This window comes from Pogona vitticeps, chromosome 6, assembly GCF_051106095.1.
Source record: "Pogona vitticeps strain Pit_001003342236 chromosome 6, PviZW2.1, whole genome shotgun sequence".
Taxonomy (NCBI): Eukaryota; Metazoa; Chordata; class Lepidosauria; order Squamata; family Agamidae; genus Pogona; species Pogona vitticeps.
The window spans coordinates 30133221-30147500 of NC_135788.1; the positions used below are offsets into that span (position 1 = coordinate 30133221).

The 14280-nt window shown below is 42.1% G+C and overlaps 1 long non-coding RNA gene across 1 annotated transcript; it reads right to left on the reverse strand.

The window, feature by feature from the left end:
• Positions 1 to 1805: 1805 nt before the first annotated feature.
• Positions 1806 to 9186, reverse strand: LOC144583433 (uncharacterized). Its single transcript, XR_013537192.1, has 2 exons — positions 8069 to 9186; positions 1806 to 4209 (listed from the first exon to the last, which is right to left on the reverse strand). It is a non-coding gene; the product is annotated as an uncharacterized LOC144583433 (long non-coding RNA).
• Between the last annotated feature and the right edge of the window lie 5094 nt (positions 9187 to 14280).

Below are 14280 nucleotides of genomic sequence, written 5' to 3' on the forward strand. Positions count from 1 at the left end.
TCCAAATTGCACAAAACTGCCAAACCATGGTAAGTGTCCATCTCTCATTGGAAACAGCGAGAGTTATTTCTGATGTGTAAAAGTTTGCACTGCTTGTCATTGATTCCAGTGGAATATAAATTATATCTGTGCTAATCTGGACCCAACCCAGAAGAACAAGTATTTTTGTAGCTTTTCAGAGTAGAAGAGCAATTGAAGGGGCATAATAAAAGTTTATGAAATACAATAAGTAGAAACCAGAAGAAGAATGTTTTCTTTCATAATGCTACAGTTAGGTTTACCCAGTGAAGATGGTTTGGGTTCAGGACTAAAAAGAAAAGTAATTCAGCACAGAGTTTGTGAAAAGTTAACTTATGAGACTACACCACTCAGAATCCCTAGTGGTGAAGCTGGCTATGCATTTTTTTAAAAGAGCAACTTCTCCAAATTCTACTTTGGCACATAATGCAAAAATTGATGGAATTCTGCAATGCAAGATATAGGTTTGATAGCCTTTAGGTCAGGCAGCTTTTCAAGCAACCCCCCCAAATTTATGGGGAATAAAATGTGTATGTCCATTCAGAAACATCTACAGTCCTTGGGTTTTAGACTACGAATCCTATCACCCTTGCCAGCATGGTCAAGATCAAGAATGATGGACACTATAGTCTATCAACACCTAAGATGCCAAGTTTGGGAACCACTAGGCTGAAACCTCTTAGAAACACACATTGAATATCACTCTCTTGCCCAACAGAATAAAAAAAAAGAAATGTTCTTGATTTATTGCAAAGGATGGTGGGGGTGGGTTGGTTGTGGAAAGTCATTCTCCCTTCCCTGCAACAAGTAATTTAGCATATTTGCAAAAACAGAATAGGATCTGAGAAAGGGGTGGTGCATGTATATTTAAACCATGAGCCAGCTCTTGCCCCTTTTTCATAATCCCTCAGGGAGATGATGTCTCTGCATTACAGAACATTTAGGGTGACCCTTTGAGAGATCTAACATTTATCTAACAGTTCAGGGGTAAAAATCAAAGCAGTGCAACACTTATGGGATGTCGTTGTTTGGTATGTGTCATTTATTTAAACTGATTAAAATTTGACTTTTAGCTCTATGGAAGAACATTCTGGCCTAAATCCAAGTGTTATTCCCAAACAGAGTAGCCCCATTGGATTAATGGTGTTTATATAAATGATGAGTTACTACTTTTTATTTGATTCAGTGGGTCTTCTCAAATTGGCAATAATCTTTGGACTGAAACCTCTGAAATTCCAAAAGTGACCCACTGTTGTAGCCAGACAGATGCCTAAGAAGAGCCATCCTGTATCCAAAAAACTCTATGCAGTCTAGTATCTTGTTTCCCCCAAGTGGTCAAAAAGACTGTCTTATCGCACTTAAGGGGAGAAAGCGAGCTTGTGATGTACATTGAGCCACGTAAGAAGGTAGCCTTAGTAGAAATAGTGTAACTGATGTAGCTGCCAGGAGTGTTTGCCATCTCCCTAGCTACCCAAATAACCCCCTCCCCCCAGCTCTGTGTTGCCCTATGACGTGATTAGCCATGTTTTACCCAGGGTCGGTAGCCATTTAGTAGGATCTTGTTTGTGGTCATTGTCACAATCAGCTGGCAAAATAATTTACCAACTCTTCTCTGCCCCATCCCTGTCATGTCATAAGGGCCCTGTGGCGTCCACCCTCATGCCCCTTGCTTGACCTTCAAGCCCCAGAGCACACGAAGGCAAACACTCTCTTCTTTTACACTTGCTGCCACCAGATGATCTCTAAATCACCATTTACTTCAGAAAGATTCAGGTCCACACTTCAAGTTCTTTTAAATAAAACTTTGGTTTATTTATTACATAGATTGATTCATGAATATCTTCAGTAGTTAATCACATCTAAATTTCCCAAACTACAAACTCTATTACTCTGTCAGGCTTTTATCTCCTGCCTGACTCTTACATTTCTCTCACTGACTCTATCTCTCCCTCTGACTCTCTGACCCCGCCTCTTATAGCATCTCCCTTGGATCCGCCTCTCAGTAACATGAATATTCATTAACTATTACATAATACAACAAGAACCATAGATCTAATAAATGGAGAACGCTACAGGCCCCTCCCTGGTCTCAGGTATCAGCCCTGAAATATCAGAGAATGGGATGCTGTTCCCAAAGGGTTGCAACCTGCCTGGTGACTCACAAGGACTAGAAAAGAAAAGGTAATAGTTCTGTATTTTGGGTTTTTTTAAAAAAATAATGAGTTTCTTTGCTATTAGTTTTAGATTAAACTATTCCATTTGTATCATTCCAAGCATTTTGCAATTTAATTAAAATGTAAATCAGAGCTGTATAGACATTATTGGCCACACAAGCCATTATTAAGATGTAGCGTCACCTAGTTTTTGATTTCCACTTGCACAAAGCACTTTGAGGTAACATGACAACATACATGGAGACAGAGGTAAGACTGAAACTTGACCTGCAGTATAGATTTGTCTGCTTCATACCTTGTTGTTAGTGTTCAAGTCTTCCTTCTCTCCTGTAGAGGCTCAGCCGTGCTACACTTGTACTTTCTGCACATTGATGGTACTCTGAAAACCAGAAACCACTATAAAGGCAGGAAATGCAAAGTGTGGTCACTTTCTGAAATCTATTATAAAAGAAAATGGCTTGCTATACTTTGTGTAACATGAGGTTTGACTTATTGATTCAGAAGATGCATCCCAGTCCAGGCAAATATTTTATATGTTTTGACTTTGCAACAGAAGCAGGAGAAAGAGGAGGAAGAAAAGGAAGAAATGGCACGACCCCTCTCCTCCATGCATCATCTATTATGAAGAAGCAGCTATAATGTTTTTGATTTAATTTTAAGCATCTTAATAGAGGTTCAAGGTAGATAACATTCATTTTCAGTGAAACAATAATAAAATTACAAAACCGTATCAAACAGACAGCAAAACTACATATAGACACAATTTAAACAAACTGTAGAAGGGACACATCCCCTGCTCATCCTGCAAACAGCATCCCAGTTCCTCTGGGAATGACAGGTTACTCACCTGTAATTGTACAGTGGTGCCTCGCTTAACAACATTAATTTGTTCCAGCGAAATCGCTGTAGAGCGATAACATCATAAAGCGAAATTAAAAAGCCCATTGAAACGCATTGAAAACTGTTCAGTGCATTCCAATGGGCTGAAAAACTCACCGTCCGCAAAGATCCTTCATAGGGGCAGCCATTTTCGGTGCCTGTAGAGCGAGGAATCCATCCAAAAACACAGCAGGGAGCCATTTTAAGCACCCAGTGGCCATTTTGAAAACCTGACAATCAGCTGTTTTGATCATCGTAATGCGAAGAATCGGTTCCCAGAAGCAGGGAACCGATCTTCGCAAAGCGAAAAAACCCCATTTAAAACATCTTTTTGCGATCGCAAAAACATCGTTGTGAAGCGGATTTGTCGTTATACGGGGTAATCGTTAAGCAGGGCATGACTGTAGTTCCTTGAGTGGACCTCTGTGATTCACACCCTGGGTAATCCGTTCCTGCGCAGAGCCTCATTGGAAGATTCTAGAGCTTCTGCAGTAGCAAAGAAACCACATTAGTGTAGACCCCTCCCCCTCCGTATATGTACCTTGGTGCCAGGGCTCTCCTTGCAGTTATGTTAACCCCCACATATTAGAGCTGCATGGCGTGACAGTGGGGAGGCCAGGTCAGGATGTGTGAATCACAGAGGTCCACTCAAAGAACTACAATTACAGATGAGTAGCCTGTCATTCTTCTTTGTGGCCTCTGTGAATTACACCCTGGGCATTTAACAAGCTGTCTTACCCGGAGGAGGGTGTCACACCAAGGTAGAGGCTAGCACAGCGTGTCCAAAGGCTGCCTCAGATTTTTGCCAAACATCCAATCTATAGTGCTTGATGAATGTGGATGGCTGTGACCAGATTGCAGAGGCGCAGACGTCCGGAAGAGGAACACTGCAAAGAAACGCTGTGGAAGCTGCCACTGCCCTAGTGAAGTGAGGGCGAATCACCTGAGGAGCTGGCCTTCGAGCAAGCTGGTACATCAGGTGGATGGTAGAAGCAACCGACTAGACCTTTCGTAGGAGGTTGATAGCTGACGAAAAGTTGAGCTGAACATCCGAAGGGTTGTGTGCGGGCTAAATAAAATGCTAGGGCCCACCTGAAATCCAAAGTATGGAGGATTCTTTCTTGAGCGGTAGATGGAGCTGGAAAAAAGGATAGGAGAACCAACGGTTGGGGCATATGAAACTAGGAAACAACCTTGGAGAGAAAGGAAATATCTACAAATAACTTGACCTTATCTAGATAAAATAAGGATAATCATAACACAAGGCTGCTAGTTCACTGGAACGATGAGCGGATGTGATAGCAACGAGGAACGCTGTTTTAAAAGTAAGTAGTCTAAGATCAACCAAAGCCAAGGGCTCAAATGGTGGTTTGGTAAGTTGCTGTAGGGCTATCGTTAAAGAGCATTGAGGTGAAGGGCTCTCCTTCATCTGGATACATGTGCGAAAAACCCTTCAGGAAATGCTTCAAAGTAGGGTGTCTGAAGAACTGAGCTGCTGGAGCGGTTTGTGGTTGATAGAAAATGATTGCAGAAAGGTAAACCCTCAAAGAAGAGAGGGAGAGGCCTTTGGCTTTAAGATAAAGCAGAAACCGAAGGACGGCGGAGAGAGAGGTAGTGTGGAGGTAGTGTGGAGGCTTCAGTAAAGGACTGGAATTTCTTCCACTTGTATAGATAAACTCTCCTAGTTGAGGGTTTCTTTGCCTGATGGAGGATGTTCATCAGGGAGGCAGAATCCTCCATGCTGCCAGGTGCAGAGTAGGGAGGTCCGGGTGGAGAATTTGAGTTTTGTTATGTGTAAGCAGGTGAGGCAGGTAGGGCAAGTGATAGATGTCTGATGACAGACTGTGTCGAACCGGGAACCAGGGCTGTCGCGGCCACCATGGAGCTATCAAAATACCATTGGGTTAGACTACTACTTTGTGGTGGAGTGGAAATGGTGGGAACAACTAAGTAAGGGCTTTAAATATGTAAATCTGCACTGGAAAGGAGAGCAGCAAGGAGATGGTTTGCAGCCCACTCCCTAATAAGAAAAGGAATTATTTTCTCATTCTTATGGTTCAGGACACATAGTAGTTTTTAAAATGTTTGTGCCTTCTTCCTTGAACTCATGCCTGAGGTAAAGCTCTGCACTGGATTTGGGCAAATCTCAAATTACTAGGGACGTGGTGGCACTGTGGGCTAAACCGCAGAAGCCTGTGCTGCAGGGTCAGAAGACCAAGCAGTCGTAAGATCGAATCCACGCAACGGAGTGAGCGCCCGTCACTTGTCCCAGCTCCCGCCAACCTAGTGGTTCAAAAGCATGCAAATGCGAGTAGATAAATAGGGACCACCTTGGTGGGAAGGTAACAGCATTCCGTGTCTAAGTCGCACTGGCCATGTGACCAGGGAAGATTGTCTTCGGATAAAACGCTGGCTCCATGGCTTGGAAACGGGGATGAGCACCGCCCCCTAGAGTCAAACACGACTGGACAAAAATTGTCAAGGGGAACCTTTACCTTTACCCAAATTACTAACCAGATCAACCTGGGAAAACGGGGGGTGGATTTTAAAGGTGACTAGTATACAATTCCTGAAATGAACAGTCTGAAATTTGGCAAGCTCACAAATTGAATCAGATCTGAGGCACACATCAACACAAAGGAGACATATCTTCCTCTGGACAATATTGAGACACATTCTGAAGCCTCAAATTGGCTCCTAAGTTGGGGGACCTGGGCACACCCTATCCTACAGCATTTATCTTCAAGCCTATTTTCCTTAGTTTTCACATTTCTTTTATTGTACATGTTTCATATAATCATCAGAGTATATTGAAGGAAACAAGATCTCTTTCATTGCTAGATGTTGCTATTTCCTATCAGCTAGCATTATTCACTTGGCCACTAGCCTTCTAAGCCAAAAGCATCTGACCTTTTACAGTGGAAAGGGTTCTCTAAATTGTTTCCTGTTTTGCACAGTCTGTGCATGCATTCTTAAGCCAGCCAACGGTGTGGGGTGAACCTTCCCAGATTAAATGCCTCTGGAGCTATTTGTTCTGGGGGGTGGGACTAGATTTTCTGTTAAGAAAGGGTTGAAAGATCAGGAAATATGGACAAAATAACAGCTCAAAGAAGCTTTCTGCGTTAGCATCAAGATATGTAGTTTTCTTTTAAAAAACGTTGGTACTTGCACCGTGGTATTTGTCTCATGGCTAAAAGTGGCATCCAAAGGAAGGAAGGAAGGAAGGAAGGAAGGAAGGAAGGAAGGAAGGAAGGAAGGAAGGAAGGAAGGAAGGAAGGAAGGAAGGAAGGAAGGAAGGAAGGAAGGAAGGAAGGAAGGAAGGAAGGAAGGAAGGAAGGAAGGAAGGAAGGAAGGAAGGACGGACGGACGGACGGACGGACGGACGGACGGACGGACGTTTAACCAACAAACCTGTTTTAACCTTTGTCCAAAATATATAGGGTTTAGGACTATATCTTTCATATAAGGTTGTTGGGTGTAAAACGGATTAGGAGAATTAAGTTTGTCACGAAATGTTGAGGTGACACTTGGTTGTCCTTCTTCCTCACCACTTCACTTTCCCCTGAACCTCTGCTTTCATTTTGTGCATTGACTGTCCCCACTAGATGATAACAGTCTACAGATACGGCTCCTGTTCCATAGATAGCCATTGAGAAGCATGTTCCATGACCCTAGCTAATGAATGGAAACTATATTTAAGAGTTATGTTATATCTATATAGACAACACATGCATGTGTGTATTTTCCTATGCTTCTGCCCTCTGATCCTCTCAAAGAGCAGACAATTTTTAAAGGCTTTAGATTGCTGCTTTGAAGGTGTTCCAGTCCCTGTAGTTCAGTGTGTTGATTAACTCAGAAGAGTACAATCATTCACATGTAATGAAACCATTTAGAAACTGATGTTGGATACCCAAGGTAGTGTAGTGGATAGTGCTTAAGTAGTACTGGATTCAAATCTTTACTCAGTAATGGAAACTCACTGGGAGGTAACTCCTTAAACATCTCACATGCCCCAGAAATCCTATAAGAAGTTACTCAACAGCATGTATCAACAAAAACAGAAGACTGAAATGGGTAGGTAGTGACAAAAATATTCTGATGGAAAAGGAGTTCAGATGGAAAACTGGATTTATTTTAAAATTGGAATTTCCATGGCAGTGAAAGAAGCAAAATGAAATTTTAAAATGTAGAAAAATAGACACACTCTCTTCTGTCAAATGGTCGCAACAAGAGGTTCTACAGTATGTGCTTATTGAATTGGAAGGAAATGATTCATAACTCAAAAACACATAGTGATGCACAACCTGGACTAAATGCCACATGACCTCAAAGCACGATAGGAACACAATTAAAAGTAACATAAATACAGGTGTGACCGTGTCTTCCAAAGCTATAAATATACTGAAGACCTTCAGATGCAACAAACAGTCTCACTCTGCTTCTTATGCATTCAAAAACCTAACTCCATTACCTGTAATGATGTGATCTTACTAAATTGTTTCATTCTTTACTAGGTTTCTCTTTTTCATTACTTTTAAAGTTCCTTTTAAAATAAGAACAAACCCATCTAAAATAGGTGAAAAATGTCCTAAAGTTTGAAAAAATCCTCCCCCATAATCCCCTAAATCTCCCCACAATATGAAGATAAATCCTCTTTAAAAAAATTTTTTGTAAAAGAATGAGGCATATAATTTGAAAACTAAACGGACTCCTCAGTTTGGTTTCTAGCAATGAGGGAGGAAGACATTTAGAGCAGACGCAAGAGTGATTCATACTATAAACAAACTGATTAACATATTTCATAAAGGTTGTTGAGAGAGAAAAAAGATGTAATTGGTATTTTAAACAAAGGATGAAAGAACAGAGATGAAATAAAATGTCTGGCTATTACTGAGGAGAAAAATGTTCCTGTTTTTATGAAGTGCGAAAGGTCCAAGAAACAAAGTACAGACATGGATGCCAAACTGGGCAAATGCGGTTTGAAAAAAAGAACTCACCTTTGGTTCAAAACTTCTGTCTCCACAGATGACAGAAATATTTTGTTATTGTTGTTCTCTTCTTGTCCAAGCACAGTTGCCAGTAGGCTGTGGTCTTGATTGAAACCGAAGGATGATTTCTATCAAGAGATGGCTCCAGTTCTGAGATGCCTCTGAGGTGAGGAATTACGTAGTCCTCTCTCCAAGCCACCTTGGGTCCTTCTAAGGAGGGGTATAAATAAAAAAAATAAAAATAAAATACTGGTGGGCACTAGTATTGCTATAGTTGGTGGGCCACAGCATCAATGCTCTGAGGAACATCAGGCAGCTAGGTCTGGATACCTTTCCAATTTGCCCCCATGCCCCCAATGCAGCACTCTTGCAGGGTGTTGTGAGGAAATAAAATGACTATTGTGTCTTTGCTTCCAGGGCCCTCACAAGATGTAAAAGCAAAAAAGTCAGATTTCATCCTTCCCTCATCATTCCATCCACAGAAGATGACTAGACTAGACTGGCAGTCATATCTTCAAACTGGTTTCAAAGATGGCACTTTCCAATATTGTCAAGGGCAGCAGGCTAGTGTAAGGAGTTCACAGCAGTGGTACAATGGGAAATTTGAAAGGCCATGTGCACAGATAGTCTTCACAGCCAGCCCTGGTCCAAGGAACATGTAAAAATGTAGAAAGCTACATCAATCCATAGTGACATATGTGGAACAGGTATTTGGTAAAGTTATTGGCTCTAAATTGCACATTCTCTACGAAACTACCCTCAAATGCTTTTCATTGCACCAAGGATAGCATACAATATTATTATGTAACTGGGGAAACCCATTTCTCTCCCAACACCTTTCAGAATTACAACACAGTCAGGCAACATAAAAGCATGTGTTTTTAATCACATGGATCTTAATTAAGAACGTGTATTAAATGTCTCATATCTTTGGGACTAGCTGCTATTTTTATGAACAGTGGTCTTGTAAATACTAGCCAGTCCTGACTCTGCAGGCCTCAAGCATGGCTAACCCTTACTTCAATCAAGCAATGATGTTTACTCTTTTTCCTCTTTCACTTAAAAGGAAAAGAAAGAAAAAGGATGCCTGCCTGTTACCTTTGAAACCAACAGAAATGAAGCATTCTCTCAATGGTGGCTGATAACAGCATTGCTACATAAAGACCATTCTCAAAGTTCAGCGATATATGGAAAAGATCATCCACTATGTCTGTGTATATTGCAAGTCACAAGTCAAAACTTGCCGTTGCAGACATCTGTAAAGTGACCTCTTGTCTTCAAACTGTGTATTTTTCTTCAATACAATACACATACTATCTTTTTTATTATCCCAAGAGATCAATCATGCTTTTCCAGAGAAACAACAATGGTTGAGATGAAAAGGGAACAACACACAAGAGTGTGAGACTCCCGTGTTCATTTCCTCAGAACTCAATGATCTCCCCATAAACTTTTCAGCTGAATGTTTTGGGCACAATTCAGCACCTAAGTAACACGCTTTGCTTTCTTGGAACCCTTCCTTAACAGCACTTGTAAGAATTAACAGATTTTTCCCTCATGATTTTGTTTTTAATTACAGATTATGATGAGTGCTTAACAGATATCTCTTTTGCCTTCCCCACCCCGGAATGAAGACACGAGACAAGAAATATGGGTTTAAACACAGGCCACATTTTATTAAGCATAATCAATGTTGTCATCTTTTGCCAAAGGGGGGGTCCTGCTGTAGTGCGGAATCAGGTTTAAGCAAAGAGGTCTCAAAGGACCCCTTAAGCAACAAATGGGTGAGTCCCTGGCCCCATGTTTTTGCGGTCTTAAAGACTACGAGAACCCGGCCGGCCCCAATTTGACCACCCCTGGGCCTCAAGCCAGCTTCTCCTTGTTGACTGTTAGTCCAGGTGTGGCCCCAGCACATCTTTCCCCCCAAGCACTGTAATCGCACGATCCACAACGCTGGGAGGTCAGATGGTCTATAGGTTACCTGATATTGCAATGGGGAACATTCGTCAACCACACAATATGCACAGCTGGATACATAGTCTTCAGCCATGTCAATTCACGTAGAATGTCCAAGATCAATGCCTTTCCACGACATCTGGCAAAATCGTTGCCACTCAGATGTACCACCAACAAATCTGGAGGAAAACATCCAAATGCAACCGCTCTGCATAGCTGGATCCACAGCATTCCACGCAGCCCTCTCCACTTAATGTGGACTCTGGTTCCAAGGCCCAGGTTGCTCCCCCATGGGGATGCAGCCACATGTTGCACTGCCCAAAAAACATAACTGTGGCCTGTGATCAAAACCCGCTTCCGGCATGCCATCACCACAGAACCTGTAAAGGTGAGACAAAACCAGGCCCCTGCCTAGGCATTAGGAAATGTTCTGATATATTTGTGATAGTTGGACGAAGACCACCGACCCAGATGCTTAATTTCATCCGTGTTGTATCATAGTCCTGCAGCAGTGGATGCTGCACCAATTCTAAAGGAGTGTGATCCGAATCTGAACCCTTGCACTCTCACTTTATTCAGTGCTAAGTCTGCCAGGTTCCAAAACTGGTACTTAGTTAATGGTGAACCATCACTATGTGGAAAGAAATAACCCTGTTCTTGCCCCCTAAGTTCCAGGTAAGAATTTGCAGCTTTTACCAGGCAAATGCCTTCCATATGGCAGCGTGCAAGCTGTACACTCCTTCCTAACTGATTGGCCTTGGAACGTCAAACGTTAATCTGAACTGTCCTGTTTACAACCCCAACGTCCTGCCATTGGAGGGCAACTCCAGTCTTATCACCGTTTCCTGCAGCAATTACCTCGCTAATCCTAAGGGTGCCAAAAAAAGTCAACAAGGACGCAGCTGTAAATAAAGTAATTTGTATTGATCCCTACACAGAAGCTCCCACTGTTTACAAATATGCTCTAACAGAACAGGTGAGATGGGAGCCCTCGTATCCTTAGCCCTACCCCTTTCCTTAAACCACCATTCTATCATTTTCTTAATGTAGTAATCAGAGGAATAATCCTGGTAGTCATGGACCCTAGTGTAGAAGGAAAGCACCAACAACCTACCTTGTATAGTTCCCGGCTCTAAACCTTTCCAATTCAAATGCACTATAAATTGCTAAAGGTGTTCAACTGGTTCGGGCCAAACTGGTTCCGAATTGACCAGCTCCCTAAAGTTCTGAAACTCTATATTCACAGCCAAATACCCTTTTCGTGTCCTTGGTGCCAGAGCCAAACCTATTGCTCTTTCCACGTCCTTGCACCAATCTGCCAGACCTCTGGGGGCAGAATTTCCAGGAACCCACTGACTCCTGGGTCTAGCTCCCTGAACAGCTCAATCTGTTGGCATGACAATGCATCTGCTAATCTATTGTCTATATCTGGTACATGCCGGGCCTGTACCAAAACATTTAACTGTAAGGCTCGCAGTGTAAATGCCTTGACTAGTGTCATGACCTGTTATGAATGCAATGTAATGATGCAAACAACCACTTGATGCAAACAACCGCTTGATTGTTGCACCAAAACCAAACCACAGACTTGGACCACTCTTCTGCCCATATCCCCAGTGCACCAACTATTGGGAAGAATTCTAAGAATGTTAAATCCCTTGTAATGTCATTCCAATGCCAGTCTTCTGGCCACGTGCTGGCACACCAGCTACCCCTGAAATAAATTACAAACCCCAAAGAACCTGCCGCACCAAAATGGACCTGGAAGTCCGCCTTCAGCCCTATTTCACCTCTCCAAAAAGATATCCCATTGAAATCTGCTAAGAACTGACTCAAAACTTGTAAATCATCCCTCATACCACGTGTGACCTGAGTCCTATGCAAAGGGCGGGGCAGACAATTCAAAGTCAATACAGAAAGATGCGCCCAGGCACCACAACTCTGCATGCAAAGTTCAAGTGGCCAACTATCTCCTGTAACTCTCATAGTGATACATTTTTCTTCCACAATAGCAAGTCTAACCGAATCCTGAGGTCAACTAATTTGCTGTCAGGCAGCTGCGATGTCTGTTCCACTGTCTCTAGTTCAATGCCTAGGAAGGTAAGGGCCGTGGCCGGTCTCTCCGTTTTTTCCCCTGCCATCTTTTGAAAGGTATTTAAAATAAATCCACACCTTCCTATGTTCCTAACACCACAGAAAAGGTAATCATCTAAATGATGGGCCGTAGACTTACAGCCTGCCCTGTGCCTGATCTCCCACTCAAGAAACGAGCTGAAACACTCAAATGAAGCACATGAAACATCCCATAGGTAAGGCCCTGTCAATAGAAAAGAAACCCTGAAAATAAAATCCTAACAGATCAAAATCCTGTGGGTGAACTGGCAAAATTCAGAACACCGATTTTATATCCCATTTTGCCAGTTCAGCCCCCACACCACACTTTCTTACCATGCAAACTGCCTCATCGAAAGAGGTATAGCAGACGGTACAAAGCTCCTGAGGGATGGCATTGTTAACTGACGCTCCCCCCCCGGATGGGACAAGTGGTGTATTAAGCTAAACTCACCCTGGGCCTTTTTTGGAACTATTCCCAAAGGTGAGACCCTTGTGGTCTCCAAAGGAGCTGTTGCAAAGGGGCCCAGAACTCTCCCTTCCTTTACTTCTTTGTCAGTCTTCTCCTGGACCACGCATGGATTTTAGGTTTTGTGCAAAAAAATGGCATGCGCTTACCCACCGCCAGAATCCTAAAACCGTACCTGAAACCATCCTATAAATAACTAGCATCCTTCTTGCTTGGGTAAGCATGCAGCCATGCTTCTAGTACCTCAGTCTTAATTGGACTGGGGCCTTTTTCCAGGGTTATTCCCATCATTACTAGGTTGTTTACCTCCTCCTGGGCCCTTTTTTTACCTCTGGGCCCCAGCCCTGAAGCATGATATATTGGGGTGTTGTCCCCCATATGCAGAACACTCATGCTTGAAACAGCATGGCTTCCTGTTGCAAGCCCGCTTGGCATTGTAATCCCAGCAGAGCAGGTGGGGTTGAACCACCTGCCACGCTCCTACACAGGGATTTTGAATCTAGAGCGGTCTTTCTGTTCAAATGTCCACTATCAAATCTATCTCCAAGATTGGGTCTGGCTGGTATCATATACTGCACCCAAAGACCTGGCAGAGGCTCATCCCAATGAAGATTTGAGTGAATCGCGCTCCGTATATGGAATGATTCATCATAGTTAAGCCACACCTGCCCAGCAAAATCTACATAAGCCCTGTAGTTTTGAGAAGTAATTAAACTGCAATGTCTTGTTGAGAAAAAATGGTAAGTAAAGTAATGGTGTAAATGTAAAAATAATATGAGTTGTATTAAGATAATTAAGTAATTATAATTGTGTTGATTGTTTTTAAATGTTTAAAGTAATAAGTTTGATCTGCTAAACACAGTAAGTGAGAGAATATCTAAAATAAGATATGTAGAAGTACTGTATAAGGTAAATATACAGTATTGTGTTAAAGAGTGACATATGGTACATGATTTAATAGTTAACATCTTATTGTAATGATGGTTTGGATGAATTGTTCCCTGCAGATTTCGTTTTTCATAAGGGTAAACTATAAAGTTTCCCCCATGAAACAAACCTTTCCTAGGGGGAGGTATGTGATGGCTGCCCCACGTCACTCATGTCACTCCAAGTCTGGTTCTCATTTTCATGCGTCTATGAGAGGAGTGGAGGGGTGGAGTCAGTGGAGACAAGGGGGCTTTGGCAGAAGAGAGAAGCAGAGAGAAAGAAGCAGAGAGAGAGAGATAGTCAGGGAGATAGTAAGAAGAAATAATAATAGAGATAAGCTGGTCAAGATAGAGCAGGTGGTGAAGGTGGAAAGATATATGATATTTGAATGATTTGATTGTATGCAATGAATAAACAACATCTGTGATTATAATTAAATTTCATACCTTTCAAAAAATCAGTTCTGTTGGCAGAATATTTGTTTATATTAATAATCAATTAATTAATAATTAATAATCAAAACTTCTGATGTTTACCATGTAATCCCTGCTTGTTTCCCCAAACAAAGGGCTCACGCCATGTCTTTCCACCAGCAGATAAAAATTGGGATGTTCCCCCTTGTTCTCACTGCCACCAGTGGGTTTCCTTTATCTACAATAAATAATAAACTTTAGTCAGACACTTGTCAGGTTGCTGCCAGCAGAATGTGTTTATTGAATTGTATTAACTTTAATCAGAATCACAGATGTTATTTATT